This window comes from Lepidothrix coronata, unplaced genomic scaffold (assembly GCF_001604755.1).
Source record: "Lepidothrix coronata isolate B3197 unplaced genomic scaffold, Lepidothrix_coronata-1.0 Scaffold11, whole genome shotgun sequence".
In the NCBI taxonomy this organism is placed as follows: Eukaryota; Metazoa; Chordata; class Aves; order Passeriformes; family Pipridae; genus Lepidothrix; species Lepidothrix coronata.
Genome location: NW_016690191.1, coordinates 618158 through 646134, shown reverse-complemented (window position 1 = coordinate 646134; position 27977 = coordinate 618158). Strand labels below are relative to the sequence as shown.

General features: G+C 47.3%; 1 long non-coding RNA gene across 1 annotated transcript; it reads left to right on the top strand.

Moving 5' to 3' along the window:
- The first annotated feature begins 1292 nt into the window (after window positions 1-1292).
- On the top strand, window positions 1293-26591 carry LOC108492510. Its single transcript, XR_001873126.1, has 3 exons — window positions 1293-1438; window positions 22104-22381; window positions 26390-26591. It is a non-coding gene; the product is annotated as an uncharacterized LOC108492510 (long non-coding RNA).
- Window positions 26592-27977: the final 1386 nt, after the last annotated feature.

Sequence of the window (27977 nt, the reverse complement as noted above, 5' to 3'; positions counted from 1 at the left end):
GCTGGGGAGATACACATAGGTCTCTTTTATATAATGACTTGAGATTTGTCTCCTCTCACTTTTCCCTCAGGGCCGATGTGTTCCTCATAAAATAACGTGAGGGCATAATGTGCTCCCTCAGCTCAAACTGCTCCTTTGCCTTCCATGGTGTCCCCATTGCCTGTTTACCTTGGCTCAGCCAAACCATTTGTTAAATACCAGGTTTGCATAAGCAAGTCCCTGTGGACTTGGGACCCTCGAAGCCTCCCTACAGACATCAGGAGGGATAGAAACACAGCCTGAGTGAGATGTGTTTCAGTCTGGAAATCCCAAGTGTTGTACGGAACAGGGTGTAGCCATGATTTGGTTAAGGAGTAATTACGGGTTGGCAATGCCAACAGCAGCCTGCAGTCCTCTTCCTGTTCCCCACCACAACTGCACACAGCTTAACCCTGGTGTGACTGTTGCATCATCCTCACCATCATATCCACTGGCTCTTCTTTTCTTTTCCAGCAAGGAAAAAAAATAAATTACAAGTGGTCCACTATGTATAGATAAACACTGAGGAATCCTGGAACAGCAGGAGAGGAGACCCAGCTTACCTACTGACATGACTGTGGCCACCTCCTGAAGTGCATTCAGAGCTGGAGCAGAGGTTAGACAGTGTCTAGGACAAGGATTGCAGCTCTGCTCTGCTCAGCTTGCAGACACGTGGTGCCTGAGCTGCATAAAGGCTGATGCTGTGTATATTTTATTTTGTGGGTAGTGTGGGCTGTTGGGTTTTATTATTTTCTCTTTATGCAGGGCTGACATGGAGCGCGGAGCTGGTTGCTGGGCAGTGGGGACTGCAGTTGGTAATAAAGGTCTGTTTTCTCACTTCCTCTATTTTTGTCTCTGGGCAGGATGAGGCACATCAGGGGAAAATCTGACTTGAAACAGAAGCTCAATTTTTAAGTTGGAGTTAGACAGTCCTGCTGGGAGAGGTTTGCTCACACCACAGCTGTCCGTCAGCTCGGGGCACACGCTGTGACTGCTCACACAACAGCAGCCCCTGGGGTGCCACGTCCCTCCTGGACAGGTCTGGGAGGGGACAGTGTTACTCCAAATCCCCTCATTAGTTTGCCAAGTGACATTTTGATGCCTCAGGCAGGATATCTGCCTGGTTGTTCCCAAGCTCCTACAGGTCTTGTGAATGTACGGAAAAGGTGACATATATCCTCCTGTAAGGAGGGAATGGTCTTTACCAGGCATTGGAGTCAGGACTCCTGGGTCTTACACCTTTTCTTCCCCTTTCCAGCACCTATGGAAATTTTGTGTATCCTGTGAGCACAGAGATGTCTCCCTGTGTGTGTGACCCTGCTGGTGGTCTGTTATTTGCAGGAGGACTTTTCCAACCACCAAGTGCAAATTGCTCTTTGGAAGAACTCTGATCTTGGTACAAACCTCTGAATCTCTCCAGGTGAGTCTGTTTTCACCGGATATCCTCACATCTGCTCGGATGAGGAGATGAGTGAATCCAGCTGAGCTGCACTTAGCATGTGCCCTCTCTAAAATAAACTGCAGAGCTGATAAATCTTTTACCCCTCGCCCCTGCCAGCTCTGCAAACTGCAGCTTCTTCCAAAGCTCAAGTGAAAAGTGCCAGGGTGCCACGGCACCACTGCAAGTGTCAGCTGAGGGCCAGGCTGCAACAAGCCTAGACATGTACCAGAGCCACTGCCCAGCCTGGGAGGGGGCATGCCAGTCCCTCTACTCCAGGGAGGGCACTGGGATGTGGCTTTTTTGGTGTAACTTCAGTTTGAAGCAATGGAGAATCAGCGCTCGGCACTGCTGGAGGCAGAAGGGAAGGGCTTGTCCCCTCGGAATTGCTGGTCAGTAGTTGTTGCAGCAAGAGCCTGCAGCTGACATTAGTGCATTTGGGGTTTTGCTGTATAAAGGAAGATCAGAATCTGGCCTGGGGTGAGGGTGTTTGTGCTTTGGCAGTGGGTGTGAAAGGAGAAACTCCAGAGGGTTGGGCGGCAACACGCTGGTTCTGTTCTCTTCCGTAGATGGCCTTCCGGAGACACGCTGGGTGAGTGGAAAATGTAATGAAATTCCCAGAGCCTCCTGGTGCACTACCAAGGTATTCCTGCCAGCTTTCCAGCCCGAGATGTTGGTGCAGCTGTAGGGGCCAGGGCTGCAGATAGAGCTGATTGCAGATTAACCCCCCTCAGAGCAGGATTTCTGAGGGAGAGGTTTTCCTCACCTGTGAAACAGCCCACACTGGAGCCACGGTTACCTTTGGGGTAAAATGAGCTGAATCAAGGGCCCACAGTAGATCAAGATCTTTTCAAACTGCCTTTATTTTTTTAAAAAGCTCATTTGTTTACTCTGGTTCACAAACTGAGCAGTACAAACAACAGTAAAAATGTGATGTGTCCCAAATTCTAGCTGCAAGTGTGGGTTTCGTGACCACTGCAGCCTGCACAAGGTCTTCAGATCCAAACCATCTGTGGGGCTCAGAGTATGCAAACTATTCATGTCGTCTTAAAGATTTACCAGGGAGCAGGGCCTCAATGTGCCAGAATCTGTAAGAAAACAGAGACCTGCACCACTGATGGTCCTGAGGGTCTTGTTTTAAGCTTCTGTTGAATAGATTGATCATTGTCCTGCAGCACTTAGTGGTGGAGAAAGAAGCAGGGAGGGGGTTTAACAAGTGTCTCATATGGTTTGTGTTGTCTCAGCTATGCTGAACCTTTCTGCTCACACAGTGGGTTTTGCTTTGCCTCTGTTTCCTTTGTGCAGATGGTAGCAATGGGTTTCATTTCCCCCCCAGCCGTCAAATTAACAGCCTTGGCGAGCTTTCCTTTGCTGGCTGGTTTTGGGTGGTGCTGGAGGATTGCTCCACTCAGTACATTTCCAAGACTGGCTTTTTAAGCCAAACAAAAACAAACTTTTTTGTTGTTGTTGTTGTTTATTTGTTTGAGAGAAGGGACCTTGGGAAAGCAGATATGAAATTTGCTCTGAGTGTATTCTGTCCGCTGAAGGAGTTGGCTTTGAGTTGCATTGGAATAGCAGATTGGCTTCTTGCATAAATCTCCCACAGGCAACGGGCTGAATTGGGAAAAGCTGGTGGGCAGAGGTACTGGAAACAATCCCCTGAGTTAAAGCATTTGCAGGAGGAACTAATGAAAACTCTGGCCTCGTATCTCCAAACTCTACAGTGAAGCTTTTCGATCCACCCTGTTGTACTGATCAACTTCAGAATGTCACAATATCCTGAGCTTGTGAATTTGCAGTGTGATTTTCTCTTTTTCCTAAGAAAGTGTCAAGGACCAGTTGCAGAATGGCAGCCTCTCACTATCTCCAGTGGCATTAATAGCAATATTTAGGTTACAGAGAAATTAGTGATCTGAACTGCCCCATCGATACCGATGCTGATGCAAGTGGGTCCTATCCATAAACAGGTGAAGAATTAACTTCTTTGTTTTATAAATGTAACAACCCAACCAAAAGGAAGACAGGAGCAGTTGGTTTCCTAAACCTTTACAGAAAGCCTCTGGGAGGGGCATAAACCTGAGCCCAGTGCTCCTGAGTCCTTGTGCCTTTACTACATATAAATAAATCGTGTGTATATTTATAGTGTATATAGTTTATATACTAAGGGAACTTAGCACAAATCTGAAGTTCTTTCATTGCTTGCATGCCTTTCTAACTCAAAAAGCTCTGCTCTTGGCATCTTTCTGTAGTACAGCAGCATGTGTGGGCACATCAGGGTTGGAAGCTTTGTGCATACTTGGTGCATCTTCACCTTTGAGGGTTTACTTTGTGGCAGAGACCTGTAACGTGCCAGAGACTGCAGGACCCTGGCTTTTGGCTATTTCCTCTATCTTGAGCATGTAGTTTGAAATATTCCCTCATCAGGTGTTTCATTTAAGCTTGGTTCTACTTGAAAAAGAACCTATGTATCCAACATACTGCCATGCCAGGAACAACAAAAGATACAGAGCCCCTGCTCAGCCTTGCATTTGTTCCTCACATGTGTTCCAGGACTGCTCTCCTCAAACCTCCTCACTGCTTGTTTTCCTCTGTTGCTAGAGCCTTATGTCTCTGAAGGAAGGACCAGCTCTGCCATTTGAACAATCCTCCTCCATCTGCTGCTGCTGCTCCTGTTGCTGGAGCTGTGTGTGAAGTGGCAGCTCGGTGACGCCAGGCCTGCAGACACCTCATCCCTCTCTCTGTCACTGCTTGGGTGTTTCCAATGGGTGAGGTCATCACCAACTTGCATTTCAGTGCTGGGCTCCAATGGTTTCAGTTTGTCAGGAATAAGAGCACTGCCACCAGCAATGAGGCTGGCTGGGTAAAATTTCCCCACTGTTCCTGGGGAAACAGAGACTGCTGCTGCTGTGAGTTAGCTCCCAAGTGCCTTTACAATCCTGCCCTCACCACGAGGAATAAGAGCATGGACAAAATCTAGTCAGAGCTATTCCATAGTTTCAGTTCTCTGTAGGCTCAACCTATGCCCTAGGTTTAATTCCTACCTCTGGCTGGACTTTTATTTCAGTGGAAACTGCAGTCTGCACTCTGGTCTCACGGGGGTTATGCAAAAAGGAGTCAGAGACGCTTCAGAAGTTTTCTATCCTTATTAATGGGCAATATTAAGGGTAAAACCAGGCATCTTGTAGAACATGGGAGAGGCCAAAAGGTCTCCTTTGCTCTGTGTGGGGTTTTATGGAGATGGATGTGGACTGCAAACCCTGGAACACAAGTTGTTTGTTTTCATTTACAAATTAAAAATAAAACCATGTTTATCTGCATCAGTTGAGGGTCTTTTGCTCACGGCTGCCTGAAAAGTGGGCTCTAGCTGCCAAGTAAAATGAAGTTTAATGTTACAACGTGCACTGGGAAGGCCAGAACTGGAAATTACCCTGCCAGCAGCAAGGCATGAGGAGGTACAATAGTAGAAATCCATGGAAGTGCAGAACTCGGCTGTGGGTTGTGACAGATGCAGGACTGAGGTGCAGGAAGGTGTTGCAGAGTGTCAGGCACCTACAGTGAGTAACCCCGAGGCTGTGTAGGTGAGGGAGCCGTGTCGTCAGGGAGGCCCTGAGGAGCAGCTCTCTTGCCACACACCAGCTGCCAACCCCTGTCTGGCATTCCCATTACGGAAAAATGATCAGGAGGTGGCTGGTTTCCCTTTAGTCCTCTCTTGTCATGCTTTGTGCTCTGGTGAACGCTGGAAAACATGCTTGCTGTGTGGGGCAGTGGTTTGCTCCTAAAAATTGATGAGGAGAAAGCTCATCTTCTGCTTTCTCCTCTGGCCATGTGGACGTGTCCAGTGCCTGTGAGGTCTGTGGGAGCTGAGCTGGGCACCCACAAGGCTGCAGGCAGGACACTTGTCAGGGGGGATCTGGTTTTTTTCATCTCTGTTTGATGCTGATGAAGTGGTTTGCGGGGCAGTGATGGCTGGTGTGGTCTCAGCTGTGTTTCATCTGACTCATCTGGTACAGTGGAATAAGTGAGCAGGATCTAAATGCTGCTTTACTGTGGCTGAATCTGAAAGCCTGACTATCAGTACAGGCAGTGTGGGGTTAGGTACCGTATTTATTTACAGACTTCCCCTGCCTGCAGGGGATAAATGCAGGGAAAAAGAGAGGAGGCAAAGCAGAGAGAGGCTGAGAGAGGCTGGCCTGTTTGACAGCTACACGCAGGGGCAGAAGTTCAAATCAGATCCTTTGACACCTACCAGAAAGACTGTCTTTCCTCTTGTTAATGACAAGGAAACATGGAGGGGTCTGGCTGGTAGATAGCCCAGATGAGATGGAGACAGTGTCCTCTCGGTGCCGGCTGTGTGTTGCCCGGACTGAGGGAGGGCTGTGTCCTGCAGAGCAGCGCTGTCATTACCTGCCCCCTGTGGCACGACAAGGCTCGTGCCTGCTTTGTGTCGGTGCAGCCTTTTGTTGCCGGCCCTCCTCAGCTCTGCGCTGCTTTGTGACCATAATTTACCAAGGCACTTCACAATGGCTCTGACACCATTTGGGTAGATGAAGTTGGCTCAGAAAGCATCCACCCACTTGCTAAACAATGCCTCAGGCTCCGAACGCATTAAACTTGCTCTGCTCTGCTGCCTACATGCAGCTTTCCAGGTGGAGTTTGTTTTTGATGTTATCCATCCCCCTTGATGGCTGGTGAGCTGGCTAACTCTCACTCCACCTCCCATCTCTCCTGCCTGTGATTTGTTTTCTAATTTTTGGGAGCCTGCTCATTGCAAAGTCTTGCACAAGCGAAGAATGGTCTTTGCTTCAGAAATTATCCCTTCCCTTTCAGCTGGTTAGTGAGGGCAAGACCAGAATTAAGACTTTAGTAAAAAAACAAAGGACACTCTACTGTATATTTGTTGTAAAACTCTGAGTCCAGTTAAGCACTCATCTCACAGGGATGACAAAATGCCCTGGGTTATTGCAAATTCTATTCCTGTTTTGTTTAAGAATTGGTGATTTGGTGCTGAATTAGACTTACTGGAATTGCAGAGACACGAAATTGTTGAGAAACCTTGATTTAAGTTCAGTTTGGTGTGACAGAGGCTCCAATTCTGAGTCAAGCTTTAAAAAAACCCCAACAATCATCCCACCAACAACTAGTTTCTTTTTTTAACCAGAAGCATATAATCTTCCTTGGAGCTTTTCTGAAGCACCAGGAGGGCAAAGAGGTGGATGTTGTGAGCTAGAACAACTGGTGGCAAGGCTCATGCTTTTTTGGACTTTGCTTATGCAGGTCGACGTGTGTATATGTTGAAACTCACAGTGAGCAAAGAACAAACAGCTGTCTGCCATCCTGCCAGAGATGGCTGGGAAATGGCCCAAACACAGAGAAGTCTTTTAAAAAAAAAAAAAAAAAGAGGAAAAAAGGGGGAAGAGGAAAGTCTCTGTCTTCAAGTATGTTTGAAATAATGAAAGGAACCGATGTGCAAAGCGATTAAGAGATCTTTGAGGATCAAAAGCCTTGATTCAGTTTTGCCAATGGAACAAAACTTTTCATCTGTTCTTATGTGGACCTTAAAGTAGGGCAGAAGGGTGTAGTTTTTAAATTATTTCATTTCAGGATTTACTTTGGGCCGGGGGGAAAGGGTTCTTTCTGTTTGTTCTTGCTCTTGTTATTCAGTGTCCTTAACACAAAAGGCCAGCCTGGCTCTGAAATGAAGAGCAGGGTCGTTCTATGAACTGGTGGTTCATTAGTCTCCTTTTGATATGTCAGAACAGTAAGGGACCCTTTTATTTTTTCTTCCCTTTCTAGTAATGTCTGTGTTCTTAAAGCAAGACATCTTCCCTCATCATGCTGCAGTGGCTGAATCTTTGTCAGAGATTTCCTAAGTGGGTTGTGCCAATAACACTGATCTCGTGCACGCAGAGCAGGGAGTCAAAAGTCTGATGCATAAGGAAGCGAAACCCAAAGGTTTTCAGTGCTCTGTGCAGTAAATCCTACTCCAGCTCTGTGTTCACTTGGAGCTGGATGCCCCCCACCAGGTTATCTCTGTGCTTGTTTTCCCTGGTAGCCTCTTGCCAGCAGAACTGTGAAGCAAGGGTAGCCTTGGGAAGGTGGGTGAGGGAGGCTCAGAAGTGCAAATTCCTGGATTCCAGCACTGCCAGCTCGGGAGCAAATGTGCCCCTCCTTGGGGAAGGGGTGCTGGAAGTAGCAACAAAAGAAGATGAAGGGATCTGGGGCTGTGAGAGCAAAGACAAGAGGTTGGGAAGGAGAGGACAAACTCTGGAATGCCCTTGTGTTTGGGTTTCTGCAGGGGATAGTGGAAGAGCTCCCTCTTCCTGCTCCAGCCTGCTGTAGCCATTGTGGGAAAAGCCTTCCTTGCAGGCTGGAGTGTCTCCATGGTCCCAGCAGCCATGAGAGGGTGTATTTCTCTCAGCATGGATTTGCAGACTGGAGGATCCCCGCAAAGCAGGGATTTGCTCTGCAGGTTCCCCAGACCAGCTGTGGCCCCACACACCACCACTGAAGAGGTTTCCAGGGTGGAGTTGCAGGTTTGTTGGGTTTAATGGCAGGAATCAGCCCAGTGGTGGAGGTTGTGTGTTGGTCCTGTCTCTTTGCAGAAGGATTGGTGGGAGCAGAGAGGTTGAGTTCCTGTTGCCATTGCAGATACTCGGGAGTTGGCATCTGGTGCCGCAGGTGCTTCCTGTGACCTGGAGCCGAGGCACTTCTGGCCTGTGGTTTCCTGCTCTGTCCTGACCCGGCTCAGGTGGGAGGTGTGCTCTAACCCCTTCACTGGGGCATCTGTGGTAAAACCCTCTTCTCTCTCCTAAAACATAGTTAACACAAGCCATGTTTAGTCACCACATGTGCAGCAGAGATGGCAACTCCCAGTTCTGCTGTTGTGGGAACCACATCCGTGTGCTGCACAAACTCTGTCACGCTCTGGTGACAGACCAGTGGCAGGAATGGAACCCTGAAAACAACACCAGCAAAAGCTGAGAACTGTGTGTGACAGAGCCAACGTTGTTGGTTGCAGGCTGGAAAAGTTTTGCTGGTAAAATTTTCTAGCAAGGTGTGGGCTGCAGGATGAATTAATCTGCTTTCTTCTTCGACCTGCTTCTAGATGAGCTCGCTCTGTCTGATCCAACACTCCTGTATCCATATCCATGGCAGGAACTAAATGTCACCATTGATACAAGCCTGGTGTAAAAGTCTGTAATTACAAACCTATTTTGTGAGCAATATGATGGGTGAAAAAATGACCTCCTATGGGCTGGTGATCTCCACCCTCTTGGCCTTGAAAGCAGGCATACATTAATTTACTGCATACATTAATTTACTGCATAATTTTTATGCTGCTCTAACATCATCATAAGCCTGTGTCATTTCAGCATATTATCAATTCTAATACAGCTGTGAGCAGCAAAAGGGAGTGAAGAGAGTCTTGGTGCCTGCCTTTGGGGCTGAGGGTGGAGATTAGGTTGTCCATGTATTATGTTTCGACAGTAGCTTCTCCCTTGGTGTTCACGTAAATAGTTATTTTTAGGAAGATCATATATTTCCCAGTAATTGTTTTAAATGCATCAAAGAGCTCCCTGATATAAAGCCTGTGATTTATGGGTTCCCGCTACTTTTTAATAGCTGAACTTAAATCCTGGATTCACTGAAGCCATTTGGAAAATTGGGATTATTCCAAGCTGGAGCAAAGGGAGGGAGGCTGGTAGTTTGCCAAGATCAGCAGTGATTCATTCCTACATTCGTGCTCAGCATCCAGTGAAGGGCAGGAGCTGGGAATGCTGTAAGGAGAGCTAGCAGGAGATTATCATGTTGAAGGTGAATCTGCCCTCCCCGCTCCCTCTGCTGCTGGATAAGGTCATTTGAATGAGAAGGACCAAATTCTGTCATGTTTTTCTTTCATCCCCTCCAAAAGCTGATTTATTCAAAGAAGCTCCAAGCCAAGTGAGTTGCCTCCTGACCATAAGGCATAGAGAGAACTGAATTTTGGCTGTCCCAAGGATGTCCCCGTAGGGGTGAAGGACTGGAGAACACCTCAGGATAAATATACTTTGGAAATCCCTTACAAAGAGATGTTTTAGTGCCTTTCTTGGAATGAAGCAATGCCTGTATCAGGTTAGCTCAGCAGGCTCTGGCAGCGTGAGCTGGGGCCCTCAGGGACCTGTAAAGGGACAGGGTGGACCCAGCACTCACTGCTGGCACATTCTGTCACGCTCCAGTGGTATTTGGCCCCTGAACACCCTGAGTGAGAGGTGATCACAGAATAAATTAGATTGGTGATACTATCATTTAGATTAGGTGATAAATCTTGGAGTAATAGAAAAAATGGAAACTTGCTGTGGGTCTAAGATTTACTGAGTTCTATTTTGCCTGAGGACATTTATGCTTTCAGCGCCTGCACCGGGGTTCAGACTCCATCTCTAGGACATACAGCCAGACAAATACTCACAAATACTCACTAGGACAGGGGTGTGAGGAATGAAAGGGGCTGTCTGTCCATCCAGGAGCCTGCTCTTGTCTGTCTGTGCAGCTCACAGGGGCTGAGCTCCAGCTGCATGTCCAGTAGCCGCGGCCGTGCTTATGGGGAGAGCAAAGCGTTCACAGCTGAAATACTTCCCAGTTGTGAGCCCCTTGGGAACTGCCTTCCCTCAGAGAGTTCTGTCCTCCTTGTCCTCGGGCCAGCTGACGTTGGAGTAAAATTTCTCATCGTGTTTTTGCTCTCCCAGCCCTGGGAGAGAAGCGCAGGGAGGTGGTGAAGTAAATGGACCAAATACCCCAGCATGGTTCAGTCCATGCACAAAGGACAGGACTTTGTCTTTTCAGTCTTCCAGGGCAGAGGCACAGCCAAAACTGTGTTTTCTTCTTTTCCTGACCTGATCATTCCTGTTGTGTATTTTTGGAGTATAAGAAACTCTGAGAGCACTGCTGTTGTGATCAGGACACAAAATAAGAGAATTTATATTTGCAGATAAAAGGCAGTAATAAACCCCTGGGTTTGCAAACACATAGAGGAGCATTGACATCTAAATACCAGAAATTCTGAGCCCTTACCTTGCCTAATTCATGTGGTATTTGGAGGGGCTGTGGATTTTTATTTCATCCTGGCATTTGTGGTATTTCCTGACATTAGTATAGGAAAACCCTTGTGTGGTAAATGCCGGCTTCTTTCCTCCGTTGGTGGCGGCCACTGAGACTTGGGTTCATGAAAGGCAAACCATCCTTTTCAATACTGAAGGATCTCTGAGGTACCTGGGAAGGAAAAAACTCACTGGGGTTGAATAAGGCTGTTGGCACCGTGACCGGCTGCCAGCTGAACCACTCCGAGCAGAGTCACGTCTTGTCTGCAGATCCAAGAGTCTGGGGCCTAAAATCCATTGGGTGCTTTCAAAAGCTGTAGCTTGGAAACAGCATTGAGAGCCATTTTATCACAACCTCTTGAAAGTGATCTGTGCATAAAGGTTCTGGGTACAAGTGTTGGCCCTGAGTCACTGACCCGGCCTTCAGAAATTGCTGTTTTTATTGGAGATTAAACTGTAGATTGGGTCGTTTAGATTTGTAATGGAAAAATATTAGCCAACGTACTTTCCTCCCCTCCACCCTCTATCATCAGGGCATATATCAAATTGCACTGTCTGGCAGGGAGTTCCAAATGTTATTTGAGAAGAGAGAGGAATGCGAGCGATGTCAGCAGAAAACAGCTGAGTAGCGGTTAAATTTCTTTGGCCTGAACCTGCTCCACAGGGAAAAAGAAACGCAACAACTGGACTTGTTTCATTTCACCCCAGCACAAACCATCCTTTGGAAAGAGATGATGTTTGTGAGCAGCTTCTCCTCAGGAGCTGGGGTTTGGGGATGCTGCTGGGCGGACAAATCCTGCTCTGCTGTGGACGTGGCAGGTCGAGCTCAGCGGGGCCAGCCCTGGCTGGGACCTGGCAGTGCACCGGCTGTTACTGCTCCTCGTGAGGCTGGAGCCTGTTACTTTAGAGGGGCAGCTTTAGGTTGCATCTCCGTGGCCTCTTGAACTTTTTATCTGCATTGGCTTTAAAGATAAAAGCCTTAAGAGCTGGCTCAAGTGAACTTGCTCGGCGCTGCGAAAGAGCAGTGGAGGTGCGTGCGAGGATACTGTTAGCTGAGAAGTTGGGCTGAGTTAAATGGTACCCTTAATCCCCTTGATACGGGCAGAGTCAAGTTAAAAGGTCTTCCCCACTTGGGGTGAAGGCTTTGCACGTGCTGGTTCACTTAAGGGCAGCCCTGTCTCTGCAGTGAGAGCCCTCTGCTCTGCTGGCGTTCTCTTTGTTGCCGAGGGAAGGAGTTACTTCTGCAGGGTCTCAGTCACAAGCATGGAATTTTTGGTCCATGGAGGCTTTTAAAATGAGCAACAATGGAGGCAGCAAACAGCTCGAAACAGGATGGCTAAACAGGAGAACACAACAGTAAACAGCCCTGTCAGCCTGCAGTGTGACCTGCCTTCTTTGCCTTGCTCTCCCCATTTTAGTCACATTTTGCCTGGTTAGTCACAGAGCTGAGAACCCCATTTTGCTTCTCCTCCTCGCAGCTGTTGGAGACAACAGGAGCCATCAGTCCCTTGACATGCTCTTTCTTGGGATCCTCCTTGTCTGACTGGGGTTTAAGGTCCCTTCCCTTGCTGTGTTTTTTCAGTTTGTCCCATTTCCTGCCTCTGGGCTGCTCCAGTGGGACAGTTTGGTCTCCTCTATGATGAAAACCCAAGTGAGCGAGAGAACAGGAGACAGCTTTGCTTGGATCCCTCCCCAGCTTTGTTATGGCTCCCAGAGGGAGATTTTCAGCAAGAGCTACACAACAGTCCTACTGAGATACTTGAGTCAGATTTTTAACTAGCCTCTGGTCTTCAGGGTTGTCTCCAGCGTAAAGCATTGGCTGTGCTTCACAAATGTTTCACACTGAAATATTTTCCAGGTGTAGTGTCCAAAATGCATCAGATACTGGGGCCTAATTCCCATTGACTTCAGCAGCAGTTCTGCCACTCTCGTTGCAGAAAGTGTGGACAGGTGTTAAAAGTCAATTTTTGGGAGATTTTGTAATGGAATGCAAGAGAAGCAAAACAGACCTAAGGAAGACATGGTTCCTGGGACTCTAATTCTATTGCAGTCAAAGGCAAGTCCCCCGGTAATTTCAGTAAAAGGAGAAATAAAATATAAATCAGGAAATTAGAGAATTTGCCCATGAGTTTATTTTTCTTGCCAGTGTAGAATAATTTCTTAAACTGAGGAACTATTGTTGATAGTTGAGATCTTCATTTTACACTAGAAATATTGGGGCTGATAATCATATCGTATATGAAATTAAATTCTTAAAAAAATCGATATGAATAGTTTTTCATTAGGGACTGCAGGAATGACACCGATGTACTGAAACAGCACACTCAAGATCTCAAACAAAATCCTGCTCTGAATCTTTTGCCTCCGAACGTGTTTTCCTCTCTTCCTCACCCAGGTTGTTGGAGCTCTGCTGCTTGCATTGCCGAGAGTGGCCTTTTAAATAGAATACATTTGTATTTGCATGCAAATTGGTAGGAGGCAGCTTGCCTGTAAATACTGTGCTAATCACTGCAGGTTCATCAGGACTCTGATGCCTAATTGGCTGCAGGATCGGTGTAACCCTCCCGAAGCCTGATCCTGAGCACGAGGAATTGTTGAATCTCCATAATAAAGCGGCCGTGCTGGAAGGTGAGCACGCACCTACTTGGGATGTGTGTTATCATCGTTCTCATCAAGGTCAAAGGCTTTTTTTTTTCCTTCCAGATATACATATTCATGGCACCTGTGCACAACTAATGAGTCGGAAGATTAAATGGTTGTGGATTAAGAACAAACCCTCCTGTTCTGCTAATTAGATTGGAAGTTACTTGGTTCATCTGATTAGAATTCTGAATTCAAACCCGCTCAGGACACAGCCTCCTCAGCCACCTGCAAACTCTGAGCCTGAGAGCCGGGCTCAGGAACAGGTTAAGCATTTCATCCAGTCCCCACAGATCTCAGAGATCTGAAGGATCACTGGAATACCCCCAGAACTTCCACAGGGAGAGGCTGACCCAGGGCAGAGGGGCTGTGCTGCCAGGGTTAGCTCCCACACAACAGCTCCAGCCAGGATTGATTTCATGTCAGGGTTTTTTTTAATATTACAGCAGGGACATTACTTCTAGTCCCTGCTAAAGGACATATCACCTAAGATACTGAGAGGAGTCTTTGCTCTTGAACTGCCATGCATTAAAATATCTGTCTTTTCAGCACATACTGAGTTATATAATGAGCAGCTATGACTCCAAGGAGTCCTTGCCCTAAGCCCTGAGTGTCACTGCTTTTCCCTAAGCTTGGAAGCAGTTGTGCTGTTCCCAGGGCTTGGAAAGGGCTGCAGCATCCTGGGGCTTAGAAAACCTTGGGAGACAAATGGCCAGGTCTAACAATGGGTGTGAGTCAGGACCTTTGCCCTCAGGTGATTTGGTTTCCTGTCGCTCTGCTGTCTGGGCTGCTTGTTTTGGGGAACAAATCCTTACTAAGGATTTATCTGTAACATCCTCACTTCCACCAAAGGATCCCTCTGTGCATTATTTTCCTGACTGGTGCCGAGCAGCACTTCCTCCTGCTCCCCAGCTGCTCCTGCTCCAGCTGCCTGTGCAGGGCTCTTGGCATAGCTCCTTAATGAATCCTGCTCCAAGATGCTTGGCTTGACTTCATGGCACCCAGGAGCATTTGTCCCTTCCCTCTAATCTCCTGAATTGCAGGAGCGTTCAGGATTTGGGCTTCAGATCCTGTGTGGTTTTAGTAAGGTGTATAAAAGGGGGGAAGGGAGGGTGGTGGAGGATCTGTTTAAATATATAGGAAAATGACAATATTTTGGGGCTACGCTGTCCTAGTTCTGTTTTTTCCCCTTTTTTTTTTTTGTATGCATGCATTTATTTTAACTTCTCTGTTTGAAGGGTCTGACCTGTGTATTTAACAAAAAGAGGGCACTGAGTGAGAGGATTTCAAGAAGTTTTCACAGGTGTATTAAAACAGTATAAGGTTCCTGTTTCCTTAATGAAAATGGGAGCAATGTGTGTCTTTCCACAACAGACATGAAACAAAGAGAACTAAGAAATGTGTTGGCATTCAAAAGAACAGGAAAGTAACACTGTTCCTGTCACTGTTAGAAGGTTAAAATCCTGCTTGGCAGCCTATAAACCATTTAAATGATCCTACAGAAATTCCACTGACTGAATCATTTTTGGGATTTATAGCTAAATCCTTCACCCCAATTGAAGACACAATGTACTCACAGCCCTGCCGCAAAATACACCTTAATGAGGGGAAATTGTACAACAGGACTGAAAATAAAAAACCCACCCTCTTCAGCAGAGGTCCTTGCTGCAGTCCTCACTTCACATGGCCATTGAGATGATGGCAGCTGTGCTGCTGTGATCATATGTGACCTAGATTTTCCTCACAGTAGTCCTGTGCTCTCCCTGATCTTGTGTAGGCCTGAATGAATTGAATGGAAACATTTCTGGATGCTTTCAGAGAGCAGTGATATCTTTTTCTCTCTCTGTCTCTCTTTTTCTTCAAACCACAGCATCTGTTCCCCTTGTGGTTTGCTCCCTTTGCTCTCAGGGCTTGTGAAAGAGGACAGGGCTGGTGTGGCTTTAATTTGGGGCAGTGATGGATGGGGAAATCAGGGCAGGTGTGATTCCTCTTTGGTGTACTGAGGCTCAAATCTGTGGGTTTTAGCACGGAATGTGCACAAAGGAAGGGAGAAGGGCTGTTGGGAAGGTCGAGGGGTGAGACTTGGAGCATCAGGGAGCCCTGAGATTCTGCACATGGTATCAAGAATGCTTTTAGGTACCATCCATGTTAAACTCTTCTTCCTGGGCTCAGAAATTACCCTATGCAAGCTCCTAGTTCTCTGTGAGAGAAAAGTTGGAGAGGCTCAGCTCCTCAGTGCATGCCCAAGGTCTTGTTAATGCTGTTGGGCTGGATTAGGTGTGGGCAGGAATAAGCTCATTGCATTACAGTGTCCAGCAGAACGTCTGGGACCATCCCTGGCTGCTGGAGTGGAACCTGCTGGTCCTTGGAGCCTCTCTCCTCCTGGATATGGCTTCTGACTCCCCCATTCCCAGCTCTGACAGCAACACCACCTATGGAGGTGAAGGAAACTAAACAGATTGGGCTTGATTTCCCTTGGGGGGAGTGAAAGGCCCTGCAGCAAAAGAGACTGAAGCGATTTGTAGGGCAGTCCCTTCCCTTCCCAAACCTTCCCAAACCTTTCCTTCCCAAACCTTCCCAAACCTTCCCTTCCCAAACCTTCCCTTCCCTTTTCAAAATTCAACTCTTCAGGATCAGATGCAAACTTTTTTAAACTGAAGCAAGTAGCACTTACAGTCAGAGTCCAATGGAGACTTTAGGATACTGTTCTGGTGGGAATAAAAATAAACACTCATTCTCTGCCTCAGTTCATGTGTAAAAGGAATTGTAATGATCCCATCATCTGCTTTGCAGAAGGCCCCAGGATGACTCCTCTGTGGTGCTGTCTTCAGTTACTGAGCTGTTCTGACAGTGGCGAGTGAGTGTTACAGGTGGTGGGTGGGGGTTCCTTCCGAAATTTTATATAACTCCAATATTATCTGTTCCTGTGATTGACTTGACACATGAATTCAAAACAGTTGGAGCTTCTCTCCCACTCTGGTGTAGCAAACTGGATGTGAAAATGACACTTCCCCCCCGGGAGCTGATAGTTTGCTGTTCCGTGCATGGTGTTGGGTTCCTTTGTTCGCTCAATGTGGCACTTGGCAAGTGGTTTTTGCCACTTCAGGGTTGTCAGTTCTGTCTGCTACAGGCCAAGATAAAGCTTCACAAAAAGCCTTTCAATCCAAACAAATCTTCTCTGTAATGCACTGACTCGATGACAAAGGGACCAGGAGCCTAGAGGTGGTTTGGATTTCTCTGCACCCCGAAGTGTGCGCTCTTCCCTTGTCATGCTTTTATTTTAATGTGGTATTTCCTACCCTGCTGCAAACACCGGGGTGGTTTTTGTCTTGTGACTCGGCAGCGCTTTGCCGTGACATTCCTTTCATAGCGAGTCGCTGATAGCGCTGGATGTGCCGCTGCTTCCAAGGCTTATCAGGGGTTGTACCGAGAGCACTCAGATAATCCCCAGGGGATGCATTAGCAGTGGGAGACCTGTGTGAAGCACTGTTGTGATACATTTGTGACAGAAAGCACACGGGAACAAACCCGTGGTCCTCTGGGAAGTTGGGGTTTCAGTGCAGCAGGGTGAAGCAACGTGTAAAGAGTGTCCTGGTCCATAATGGGAATGTTCCATCCATGAAGTGACCTCGGTTATTACCAATAGCACAACGAGGGAGCAGAGCTGGGCAGCAGCATCTGTGCTGAGCCCAGTGTGCCCTGGACATTGGTCCTGACAAATGTGAGAAGTGTTCATACCAATGAAGCTTGTTTGGGACTTGATTTTAGTTGGAGAAAACAGATCAAATTTGTCATGGGGTACACAAAGGTGCCTGAATGCTGAGATCCTCAGCAGCCATGGCTTGATCCATCTTAGTGGAATTTGTAGCTTTGTTGACGTGAAGCCTCATTTTTCGTTGGATTTTATTCTGTTGTATTATTCCTTACACACCAGCAGCACAAGGGATCAGACATGGGTTCAGAATTAATGTCCTTTCAAATTGTTTGCAAATGGTCTGACTGAAGTAATATGTGGATATTTTGGCTTGTTTTTACTGGCTCCTGTAACACAGAATACAAATCACAAACCACCCAAAGGTACTGGATCCTGTTCTGTGCTCCAGGCTTTTTCCATGCAGTTTGGCATTGTCTGAATGCTCAGCTCCCAGTGGAGGAGTGAGGGTGATACACATAGAGGGACATGGCAAAAGCCATAATTCATGGTCAAACAGGACTGAAAGGAAACTTTTCTACTGGAAGGACCTCTCCTGTGTGTTGTGTCAGGACTGTCACAACCTCCAGGTGCCAGAACACCCTCTAGGGCAGTGGGATAAGGATCCAAATGCAGGAAGACAGCAGTAGCAGGCAATGAATCTGCAAAGCTGGAGATAAAGTACATGCAGTCCAACTGCAGAGCCAATTATAATCAATGTAGGTTGTTTTAAGGGACTTTGCAGAAACCAGGATTTGACTTCACAAGATGAAATGAGAAATTTAACAGGGATGAAGAAAGGCGTTACCACGCTATTCATAACACTCCTTGTTAGAGGCTGCCAGCTCCTTCCTGCATAAAATGAAGGAAGCTACAGGTGATGGAAAAATAAATTGGTCCCTGTGGGCACAGTGATTTTGACTGTACATGTGTATTGGAGATGAGGTCGATGTGCTGTGAACTGCAGGTGAAATGGCAACAGTGGTACCTGGAAACCTGCTCTGCGTCAGAGCTGCTCGGGGATGGTCAGGGAGTGATGCTGCTTTTTGCTCAGGCTGAGGCTAAAATAAACCTTTCCAAGAACACAGGAATTGCTTGTTGGAAGAGTAAATGGCAGATTGTGTGAATGCTTCTGAATATTCTGTCCTCTTCTCACAGTTGTACCTTGCCATGGGGGGCTTGCCGAAGCTGTAGGAGAACATTGTGGTACAAGGAGAAATTGGATGTAGTTTCCTGCAGGTCAAGCCAGATCCTCATTGTTGGCTCATCTCCTTGTGTGCACTTTGGAAGCACTGGCTTGTATGTGGTCCTGAAAAATGTCTGCAGCTTTTATCCCCCCCCTCCCCATCCAGCTTTGGCTTCAGTCTGGAGCAGTTACGTGGGCAGGGAGAAAATGTTCTCTAAGTGAATCCCTCATAAACATAGTGCCTGTCCTGTAATGCTTGGGATTGGAGAATAACAACCTAATAAACCAAAGTCTTTTATTTCTTCCTTTCTTGTATATCCTGTGCTGAAGGCTTTGGAAGTGCCCCTGTCTCCCAGCCCTCAGCCCATAGCAGAGACCACCTCACAAACTGCATTACTCAGGGGTGCTGAAGGACAAGGATTTGCTGGCTTTGCCTGGACACTCACAGCCAGGGAAGGTTTTGAATCCAACTGGGAGGGTCCAAAGGTTTTCAGCAGCTTTTCTTGTCTAGAATAGGAATATCTAAACCAGGATGCTTCTGACCACCCCTCTGAGGCTCTCTAGTCTCAGGAGGGGTTTCTGCTCTGTATGTATCCCTGGATATTTAGCAGTTCCATTTAACATCCCAGAGCTGCTGCCATGCCCATGTGGCCACAGAGAGCAGCTGTGATAGGACTGTGGGTGCTGGGCTTGCCTGGTTTTATCTGAACTTGGATGAGGTGGGTGAATGCTGACAGAGAGGGAGCAGCCTTGTCTGGAGGGCCTGGGTTTGCGTCCCAAGATGTGGAAGTCCAAGGAAAATCTGAGAGATCTGAAAGCTGCTTTCACCTCTGCTTGTTCTGCCCAGAGAGAACTGAGAGTGGCCAGAACTTGTTCCCACTGCAAGTTTCCCAGTGAGCTCAGGGTGAAAGGCACTTTCCTCAGTCCAGTCCCACCAGGAATGTGCATGATGATGGTGTCCTTTTATCTTTTCCATGGCCACTTTTGACTTGACAGCTTTAGATCCAAGAGCTTTGTTGTGATCCATGGAGAGTTTCGTGAAGCTTCTCTCAGCTGTGTCACAAACATGAAGGTTCTCTCTCATGATTCAGGTGCACAAAGCTAATGACTAAATGGCAGAGGAGAATTGGCCTTAGGGGGTTAATTTAGTGCCTCGTGATGCTCTCCTTTAGAAATGGGAATCTAAGCTCACCTGGTGTAGTCTGTGTTCCTCCTGATGACAGTCTGTAGGCTCAAACGAGTTTAAGGGGTAAAATGTCCCCTTCCAAGGGAGCTCAGCATATATTCATGGTGCTGAAAATCACCTGGATGCTAAAGCAGTGCTGGAATTGTAAGAAGGAAGACTTGAAATTATGCTCTGGGTATTCAGATTCATATCAAAATCAAACAGACCCCACTTCAGCTGTGGAAAAGAAGACTTCCCATGGCAGCCTGAAGGCCAATGAGATCACGAGAACTGCTGTCATTTTCTCCAGGCTGATTTGGTTTTGTTGTTTATTTTATTAATTGGGCTCTATACCCCCAAATTAATGGTAAATTGACTGTGCAATGAGTTACTGTTCCATTTATGAGGTCCATAGTTGTGTTGAATTTTGGCAGTACCAGACTCTTCTCCCCTGGCCTCTGAACTCCTGCCTGGCATTCCCCAGTCTTTATAAAACTTGTCCTGCTGGCCATGGCCAACAGCTCCTCTGATCCCTCAGGAGCTGACACATTTCCTTCAAATTGCTCTCCCGTCTCTCTTCATATTCTCCTTCTCTTTTCCTCCTCACCATCCTTGCTCTGCACAAATTGCACCCAGAATGGAGCAGTGGATTTTGCACAGAGGAGAGATCACACAGGACACATCCCCAGAGCCTCTTCCTCTGTCCCCTTCCTCCACAAACCTTGTCTGGTCTCCGTAGACTTGGGACAGAGAGAGCAGGAAAATGCTGCCTCACATTAGTTTCCTCTCCAGTTCTTTCCCTGTATCTCCACACTTTTTCTGTCTGGATTATTGAATTTGGGGACAAAGTTGGTTTTTTTTTTTTGATACTGTGCAGATAATATGATGGTGAAATACAGCATTTGGTAAATGGACCACCTGTAATCTTGTCTTCACAGCTCTTTTTCCTGTGCTTACATCTTGAATGTGAGATTTGGATTTGCACATTTTCCTCCCTCTGCAGCTCAGCCACCCTGATACAAAGTGTTGGCTTTATTGGATGTAACAGGTCCTGGAAAGTTGCTTAGATCTTTATTTCTGAGCTTGGCACAAATAATGTGGAATGAGCATTTTCAGTGCTGCTCTCGTTATGAAGGGAGAACTTTTCCCTGGAACTCTACAATAATTTTTAGAAAAGAATTGGGAGCAATAGGAGTGAGTGACAGCTCTCCTCCCAAACCTTTTCTATTAGCTGACAGAAAGGATGCCATTTGCTTCCTTTGGAAATAAAATGAACAAAATAGCGAGAGCAATACCTGAAAATACCACATAAAAAGGGGTAGTAAAAGGCAGCCCTGGTGTCTGTTGAGAAAGGACATTGTTCTTATTCAGCCTCAGCCTGATGAGAAACTCACCTTCCAGACCTGACTGCATGACAGGCTATTTTGAGGAGAGAGTCTCTCTACATTGCCTGACTATACAAGGCTTTTAAAAAATATATATATTAAATGTAGGCAAAAGGATTCCAGTCCAAAAAATCATGCATGTAGATGAAAGCTCCTCGAATCTTTGAAAAATCTTCTCTAATATTATATAATAAGAAATACATAACTGTGCCTATTTTTACCATCATTTTCTTTCATTTGATGACATTCAATAGTAAGATTTATTATTACCCACATGGAAAATATCCTGCCTGGGGGTGGTTGAAATAGATCCTGCAGACAAGTCATCAATCAGCTCGTGTTTATCCCTTTGGAGATCAGCGATATCAGTGGCAGGAACAATTTCAACCAATTCAAGAGTATTTACTGATAATAAAAGGAAATGTTCCTGTGGATTTATACTGCATCTCTCGCCAGAGGTCACACGACATTTTTTTTGCAGGAGGGTTGGTTTGTTGAGCCTCATTTAAGGATGGGGCAGGGATGGCTCTGAGGTGTCCCAGCCCTGCTCAGCCTGACCCCTGCTCTGGCCATGGCTCTCTCTCTCTGGGAGAAGGTCTGACTCCCCTTGCAGAGGGTGGCACACAAAGGGCTTTAAGATAATACTGGCCTCCCTGTCCCCACTGCTAATGAGTTCAGCTAAAAGGATTTAAGGCTAATGCAGGCAAAAAGATCTTTTACATCAGCTGAATTGCATGCAAAACGATTGTCTTACATTTCTAAGAAGTGAATTGTAGCTTCTGCCTGAGCTCTGCTGTAACTCCAAAGCAGAAGGTCTTGTGTTTGTGTCCCTCCCTCATAGAGAGGTTTTTCAAAATTTTATGACAACATTCAGAATATTTATAGGTATTGACTGCAGGGTTCAGGACAAAGATCTGTTGTCCTTGAGGCAGAATAACAACCCTGACTTTACCTAGTCTTTGCCTCTCAGTGTAATCAGTCTGGAACTAAGACTGCGATTGTTACTTAACCCATGTATGGCACAAGTTTTCTTTCTCTCACTTTTGCTTTTTTTCTTTGTAAAACTCTGTATTTATACTCACTGAAACAAAGAGCACTTTGAATCACAACATGAAGAGTAATTTTTTTAAAAAGTTATAAAGGGGTCTTTTTTTGTTTGTTTGTTTGATTTCTATGTTTTTGTCTAAGGAAATTTACTGGAACATTCATTTCTGTTTGAGAGGAAACTTGGTCTATGTGGACAATAAAGATGTTAAGATTAGGATGAATGCCTATGGGAGATAATAATAATGAATGAAAAAATGCACCAGTCCAGCACTCACATTTTCCAGGGACTGCAAGAACTCAGTTCTGGGTTGTGTTTTAAATCTGAGCCCCATTGTTCCTGACCGGGTTCCGAGTCTGTCAGAAAGACTCCTTCTTTGTTCCTTTGAGCTGAAGCACTTGGACCAGTTTCATATTTTAAGCGAAATTTTTAATCTGTACGTTGTATTTTCATTCTTTCAGCTTTAAGATGTAAAGCAAAGCATCTTTTCCCCATTTCCTGTCGAGCATGAGCAGAGAACCTCGACACTGGCAAGAGTAATTCGACCTGCGGAGAGCCCGTGTGGGGACAGCCAGCAGTTATCAAGGGACGTGACATGTGCCACTAATCCACTGCTCCTCCAGTGCAGGGAACATGCCTTGTGAGGCAGCACAGCCAGAGCTTCACCCCGGGCACCCCACAGCCCAACGTGTGCTGTGTGATCCCAGCTGACATGATTTGTGCTCCCGAGAGATGCAAGGTGGGTGAGAACATTTTTTTCCCTGTTGATGCTGCGGCGCTTGGCAGCGTTAGTCACACACTTGTGTGGTGTCAGGGCCAGGATTTAGCTGTGCCCTTTCACAGGTGAATGCCCCAGCCTGGTGGCACGGAGGGATTTTTCTTCCTCTCTTCTCTTTCTCGGTCGATATGGAATTTTTTACAAAGCAGACGGTACTTCAGCCGTGAAGTGCTGAGGGTGACCCACCCTGGGACACTGGCACTCACCCTGGTTCTGTGCACCAGGAGCCTGGGAGCTGCTTCCCCTTCACAGGCAGGATTTGTGAGTGGGTAAAGTTACTCTCCTTGTAAGATCAGTTATCTGGAAACGCTGTCCCTCGCTCTTTTAACGCCCACCAGTTAAACTCCTTCCCTTTCAAAATGCCCACATAAGGTTTCCTGGTCCAGCCCAGCACCCACCTTTCACCCCTGTGGCCGTGCTGCTTCTCCAGTGTCACATCATGTGTGAAACAGCCCTTCGTAGCAGGAGCTCCAGGAGCCCTACATTCCTGTGTCACACTGCATTTGTGAGCCCAGCTCTGCTATCGACAGATTGCTGGTCTGGGAGGCAGCTCTGACAATACAACCTGGCAAACACGAGCCTGGAAAACACTCAGGAGCTCGTTGCCATCAGCAAACCTGGGGTCCCCCAGAGGTTGTTGTCAGCGTGGGGGTGAAGCCATCCAGGGGGGTCGTGTAGGTGCCAGCACAGGGCATGAACTCCGCAGAGGGGACCTGGCACTGGCTGATGCTCAAGGGCGATTGTTGGAGCAGCCTGTGAACAGGCAGCCTGCCAGGGAGATGGACATAGCTGTGGACAGCTAAGAGAGAGTGTGTGTGTGTGTGTGTGTGTGTGCAGGGAAGGCAGGATGCACAGCTGGGAAACGGGAGAGAGATTTCTATAAACTTCTGCTCCGAGGGGTAAGAGCACATTCAGGCGATGCCAATCCGTGGAGGAGGAAAGAAATGATTTCTGGCAGCTAAGACAGGTTTTTGGTCTGGCTGAATGTGACAGAATGCTGTGGGGGAGAGCAGGAGATGTCATGGTTAATGAGTATGGAAATTATATCAGTAGCTTGGCCATCTAGGTTTTAAATGTTGTCAATCTATAACAGGCAGTGCTTCAGTCTAACATTTTCTGGCTGCCTAGTTTAAGGCATAAAGGCAGGCAGCCTCTCAGTAATGAGTCAGTATCTATAGACAGCAAGCTGTTGATAGCAAAGCAGAAATCTTGGCTTCTCATCTCAACAAGTTTAAATTAATCAAAAAAGATGGTGGGCAGGAGGAGAAGAGGGGTTGTTTTCTTTTGTTTTCACATTTTTGACACACCTGACAAACTGAATTCCCCATGATTTTTTCTGCCTCCCTGCTCAGCCCACAGGAGCACTGTCTTCATTCCTGTCTCAGCTGTGTGGACTCCAGCCCGTGAGCTACACAGTGACCCTCTTGCCCAGCTCATCTTGGCATCCTGGAGTTAGAATGTGCACCAAATGCTGGGATGAGGCAAAACCTATTTACTGTAAGCACATTCTACCCAGCATTTCAGTCCAGCAAGGGATAATTCCCAAAACTCCCAGACAAAGGTGTTGTGTATCTTTTTACTGGTGGATGGAAGGGATTCTCTTCAAGTCTAATGAGTCTGTGGCTCTTGCAGACATCCAAGTGGGCCTTTCTGTCTCCAGAAGAGACAGAAAGTAACTCTGGGAAGGCAGAGTGTGGAATCTGACACTACTGTGTAATTGAGGAAAAAGAGGTATATGCATTATTTATGAGCAGAAGGCTGGGCTTAATGTTAACAAGTGAGAAGAAAGTGCCTTCAAAACACTGGCTTTCTGCTCTTCCCTGTAAGAAAGGCTTCTGATTTAAATTGCTTGCATTTTAGAGCAGGAGGGGAGACAGAGTGGTTATTTATACCGAGCTGTATTTCGGGTGTGTGGAGTTGTACAAGAGTGAGGGAGAGGCAGGGCTTGCCCCTGAGGAGTGCACTCTGCTCACTCAGGCTGTGGCCAGGATGTGTCATGCCTGCTGCCCTGTAACTAGCTAATCCCAATCTGCTCCAGGCAAAAGATTTCACTGCAAGGCAGAAACAAGCAGAATTGCTCCTCCTTTGGCATTTCCATCGGGCAGGGATGGTTTTAAAAAGCTGAGGAATTTTCTCTGAATCACTCTATCCACCCCATGCCCTCTCTTGGCAACCACTGTTGAGTTTTGGGGTCGGGTGGGTTGATTTTTTGCCTTTTGTCCTCCTATGGATCCCCCTCCGTGGGTCTGTCCTGTCTGTTGTGGTACGTGCTGGAACTGGCATGAGCAGCCCACCTCAGGCTGCCTCAAAGTGTCACTGTAAAGTCACACAAATGTGCTGGGGTTTTGTGTTTTAGCTGTTTCCTGATCATTTTCTGAAGAAACCAAGCCTGGCTGGCTAATGAAGTTTTGCTCTTCATGTTGACAACGTGTGATTATTACCAGCAAAAGATAACGTGTTCCAAAGAGCCCGGGACGCTGAGCTGCCTTTTTTCCTAGGAAAACACAGCGTGGGCTGAGGCAGGGCAAGGCCCTCCCTGTGGAGAGATCACCTTCATTACCCTGCAAATTATCATCTTCATTACTGTCAGCCTGGCAGTCCCACCTGGAGGCCCCAAGCAGGGCCTGAACTCTCCCTGCCCCTTTTTCCAGCTCGGCACATCCATGAAGGACCCCACCACAAAGGGATAAGGGCTCTTCCTCCCACTCCACCCAGCTGACACTTGCTGCTGGTGGCTGCCAAGTGCAGCCCTGCTTGGGTTGGGGTCCGTGGTTGGCATTTTTGTGCTGCAAATCTGGCACCCAGCACTAGTCCATGAGCTTGTATTTCTATGCTTTTATTTCCTGCAGGTCCCAAAAGGTAAAAGAATCCCCCGTTTTCTTCCCTTTATAAAGGTCACCAGCTTCTCCTCTCTCCATTTCTCCATTACAGCCAGTGTCCTTTCCATGGTATAAAGTGCTTTTTTGCCTCCTGACTCCTTCCTGCTGTGATCCCCAGCAGCCAGTACTTTGTTTCTGGGAAGAAAATTAGCCCATTGGGGTAAGATGAGAATAACTAGGCCTCTGTAAAAGTCAGGAAGCAAGAAGTGAGCAGCATTGCACTGGAACTGATGGGGGGAAAAGTACTCTGTTCCTTGATTTCTAACACTGCCTCATTGATTCTTCTCTTGGTTCAATCAGCAGTTACTGCTCCTCCTTAATCCAGGTTCATAACTTCTTAGTGGAGCGGGTTCTTAACAGAAATACCCCTGAGAAATCAGAACTGGCTGGAGGGGAAGCTGAGGAACACTGGGATCTTACCTGCAGCCCAAAATGAGTATATTTGAGTGGGGAATTGCTGTTTCTAATGGGCTTCCCTTGAAAGTCCAGAGGGGCCAGGAGACCTCGACCCGAGCGGTGAAAACGAGCAGCACCTTTTTTTAATATGAAAACAGGGGAACTGTTAAGTTTTCCGTGTCCCCAAGCCTGTTATAGCAAAGGAGGTAATGGCAGGAAGGAGTAATGAATAAAGATGACTTTTGTAAAGGTGGGATTGGAATAGGAGAGGCTGGAGGTGAGGCACAGCGATGGGGGAGGAGGGAGGCAGCCCGTGTGGGGACTGGTGAGTCACACATCCTCCAGCAAGCACTGACTCACTGGGAAGATGATCACTCTGCTGTTCCCTTTCTGCTAAGGCTGAGGAATAGTCAATTGACACTCAACTTTATTCTGCAAGCTCCCTGGTTAGAGAGTGAGGTAGAGAAGGGAGGAAGCTGGAGGTCATGGAACACTGGAGTGGGAGGCAGAGGTGAGCCCTGGAGCACAGCCTGCGTGGCTGGTGTTGCTGCAGAGCATCCCTGCAGCAGATCCTGCAGCGGCTGGAGGGGAGAAATCCCTGGTGCATGGGCTGGATGTGGAACAGCAGCTCAGCTCCTACAGCCAGGCTGTGCACCAGAGTCCTCAGTATCTGTTTGTGTTCCCTTTGCTGCAGGCTCAAGGCTCAGGTGCTGTCAGCACTGCTGCTCCCAATGAGGCACACGAGCTCCTGGGAGCCAGACGTGGAGTGTGACACCTGGGAGAGGTGCCACCCCGCCCAGCTGTGGCCTACAGCTCAGTACAGTCAGTGGGGCTGTAGTTCTGATGCTTGTTGTCTCCTGTCCAGCTCATCATGCCTGAGAGGTGAGCAGAGCCAGCATTGAACCTGCAGTACCTGCAGATTGCTAAAAGGAATTATATTTTTTTACTACTTGTGTACCCGGGAGAGTGATTCTGCAAGGCTGAGGAGAGGGACCAGAGGGCCATGTGGTTTCTTCCTCTGTGAGAGAAGAGGAAAGTAAATGCCTAAAAGGAATCCAAAACAACCCTGAAAGCTGATTCACACTCAGATTGTTACAGCTCGGAAGAGATTCTTCTGAGCAAAGTGCAGAGAGCCCTGACACACAGTGTGGTGCTGCCATGATTTCAGAGCAGGGAATGGCTCTGGGTGTGTTTGTGCAGCCAGAATTGAGGGAAAGGGCTGGAGCTACCAGGACAGCCAGTCCCAGCTCTGGGATCAGAACATGGCAGAGCAGTTGCAAGTCAGAGCTGTGATTTTCTTTCGCTTTACAAAGTTTTATGTTGGAAATGTAAAGTAATTAATGAACCAGAGCAGTGCTGCAGAGGGGAAATAATTTTAATGCTGTTTTTAAAGAGGCTACTAAATCAATGGGGCAGCTTAAAAAGGAATGATAGCCTGGAGATTAGGGAGCTTAATGCGAGAAATTAGGCAGGGTTTTGAGAGTGATCCAATCTCAAGCAGGCAGGTACTTTGTGATCTGCTGCGTGGGCATTTGCATGTTCAGCACACACCGGCAAAGGCAGAACTTGCTGACTTTTTTTTAGGCCTAACTGGTCAGACTGGGTGATCCTGGTCAGCAGTGAAGGACTTGGAAAAGACACGGGGAGCCTGCAAAGCACAAGCGACGTTCCTGCTTTCCCCGGTGCAGGAGCAGTATTTTTCCACTCCTGTCATGGGTCTTCTGACTCCCAGCTACCCCAGCGATGTCTACATGGTCCTTTGAAGGCAGATACGAGCTTACTCTGGCTGCTGGCCAAGGGAACCAGAAGCCATGGAGCTGCAGCTAATGTGCTCCATGCCCAAATTGCTGTGGCCTGCTGAGAGGCAGGATATGAGCTTGAGCTCGGGGCTCTGGCCAGCTCAGACCAGCAGTGAAATCAGTGTTCCTCTGCATGCAGCAAAGCATGGAGACCAGGATAACCAGCTTGCATAGGATTTGGAAAGCCATTTCCATGATCAGTTAGGGCAGGTTAGCTGGCCCCATGAAGATCAGGCAGGCACACCTCGCTGTCATCCTGCCCCAAGCACAAAGAGCAGCACTGCAGGGTTGGCCTCAGAGCCAGCCTGCTCCTCTGTGGCCAAGGAAAACCGCTTTGGGAGCTGGATCCAAGTTCTGTGGGCCTCCAGTTGGCTCTGCCTGGTGCAGGCATACCCAGCATTTCTCTTCTGTTTGGGATGGCAGTGACTCGCTAGGGACAGGGAGGGTTTGAATTCCGTCCTCCCTGGCTCTGTGGGTCTCTGC